Source organism: Echinops telfairi, unplaced genomic scaffold (assembly GCF_000313985.2).
Source record: "Echinops telfairi isolate 266 unplaced genomic scaffold, ASM31398v2 ScPeMD7_7469;HRSCAF=8507_0, whole genome shotgun sequence".
Classification (NCBI taxonomy): Eukaryota; Metazoa; Chordata; class Mammalia; order Afrosoricida; family Tenrecidae; genus Echinops; species Echinops telfairi.
In genome coordinates, this window is record NW_022111372.1 from 47160127 (window position 1) to 47162610 (window position 2484).

Here is a 2484-nt window from a genome sequence, read left to right on the forward strand (position 1 = left end):
AAAAGGAATGAGCAGGTCCAACCGTCTCCCAGGCACAGGCAGGTCTGGAGCCACAGCTGAGCTGGCTTTGTAGTTTCTTGAGTCAGTGACTCTGAAATATTGCTCGAGTCAATTGTGTGGGGTTCCTGTTATTTGCAACCAAAATAGCCCTGGCAGATGTGCCCTCAAAGGAAGTGTCTTTCTGTCCCCCCGCCCTTTTCTTTTTTAAAACCAATATTTTATTGGGTGCGTTTTGGGATGAAAGTTTACACAGTAAATTAGGTTCCCATTTCATGTATAAATTGTTCAGTGACATGAATGAGCTTTTCACAATGTGTCAACTGTCTCTTTAATTGTGGCCTGGTTGTTCTGTTTCCAGCATTCTAGCTTCCCTGACCTCCTTATTTCCTCTTTGCTCTGAAATCGATGTGGATACAGATTTTTTTTTTTTAAGTCGAGTACCATACCTATGAGAAATAGCCTATATTCTGTGTGCCATTCTATCATTTTACTACAGTCCCGGTTTCTGTTCAGGGTTTAAAGAGTATCTCAGGGCACTAACTGCAGGGAGTTTTCTGATTTCAACAGGTCCAACATGTCTGCACTTTTTATGACTTTGAGTTCTGTTGTCCATTTCGCTCCCCTTCTATCAGGGTCCATCTATGGTGGCCCTGATCAGAATGTAATGGTAGCTGAGCACCATCTAGTTCTTCTGGTCTCAGGGTAGATGAGAGCTTGGCTCATGTAGGCCATTAGCTCTGTAGACTAGTTTCTCCTCTGGGTCTTTGATTTTTTTCTTGTATTTTTCTCCTAACAAGTAGAGGCCAGTAGTTTTCTCTTAGATGGCTTGTTCCAAGCTTCCAAGCACTGCTCACTGCCCTAGGGTGAATAACAGGAAGTTTGTGATGACAATTCATTGAGGTGTCCCATGAGACTAAGCTCCTAAGCTTTCAGACACCCCCCTCCCCAAATCAATCTTGCAAGGTGTTTGGTTATATCTGAGAAGTATCTGTGTCTTCTATAGGTATATGTACTGTCACATACATTTTTGTACTCACATATATCTATAGATACTTTTATTTGTACACACACATACGTATATGCCTGTATCTTCCCCTATAGCTGTATACCTATACACATACATGATCATATACTCAAATTTTGGTCATTGTTGAAAAATGTCCTTTATTCTTAATAAAACAGAATGCAGATCTACTTGAACATTTTAATATTACAAACTTTTCCAGATTTTCTTTTTCTTGTTGGCCTTGGTAAGTGTATTTTTCTAGAAAAGAAACATGGCTCTTACCATGTTACCATTTGAAGTTAGGTTTTTTTGTTTTAAAAAAAATAGTCTTCTCTCATAGTTTCTTAAATCCTGGCTGATTCATCTGCCTTGATTCATAGGAAGATGCCAGCTGAGGCACCCTAGCTATTGACCAGTATGCGAACGTCAACATGGTAAAAAGACAAGCACGGGTAACGTCTCTGTCTCCATCTGAACACAGGTCTGACTTTGCAGAGCCCCAGCGCTCTGGGATCCTTCGCAGGTGCCAGGTAGCACTGCCTTGCACCGTTCGGATCGCGTTAACTAAGAGAGACAGTGTTTCCAGGGAAACGTGGGCCTTCATACTCCCTTAGATGAGAAAGGAGGCAGCAAAGTATAGCGGAAAAAAGCTGACAACCTGGGATTATCTGTAGGAAGAATTTTGCTCGTAGAAGCTATGTGAGTGACCTGGGGAAAGGCAAATGACTGTGCGTTTCGGTTTCTTCATCTCCAGATGAAATAACAGCATCTGTTTTGGGGAAATTCCTGGGTTCCTGAGAAGCTTTAGAAAGTAGCTTCCATATTGTTTGTTTATTTTCTTGGCCATTTAGAAGTAACAGCCTTTCAATATTATTGATCCTTTCTACCATGCTTTTGTGTTCTTTCTCATAAATTCCTACTCATCGTTCGTTTCTTCTTTGTGTATATTTTGGGATTTATTCTATTATTCTTTTTCTGATATAGCAGGGTACTTAGCTCACCAATGTTTTTGTTACTGTAGTTTTATTTCATACCCTTAAAGCCGTAAAAAATAATTTAGTTGCATCCCCCAAATATTAGAATGCAGTATTTTCATCAGAGCCTACCTATTTAATTCCCCGTTATACAAAGATACTAATCTGTTCACGGAAGAGATTGACCCCCCCACTGCCAATAAGACATGGAGTCACTGTGGCCTGAGGGAAGCACGGAGGGCTGTAGGTGGAGCCCAGGAGATCCTCTGGCCACCTCTTAGAACTTCAAGGGTTTTGCTGGTGCCATCAAATTGATGTTGGACTCACAGTGACCCAAGGTGACAGTAGAACTACCCCACAAGGCTTGCTAGGCCTGTAGGAGAGCGGCCCAGGCTTTTCTCTCATAGATTTTTTTAAAAAGGCCACTTCCCTCCACTCAAGTACTCCTTCAATGCAAGAATACTTTCTTCTAGTAAATTGGCATTCTATGATGCTCACCTTCCC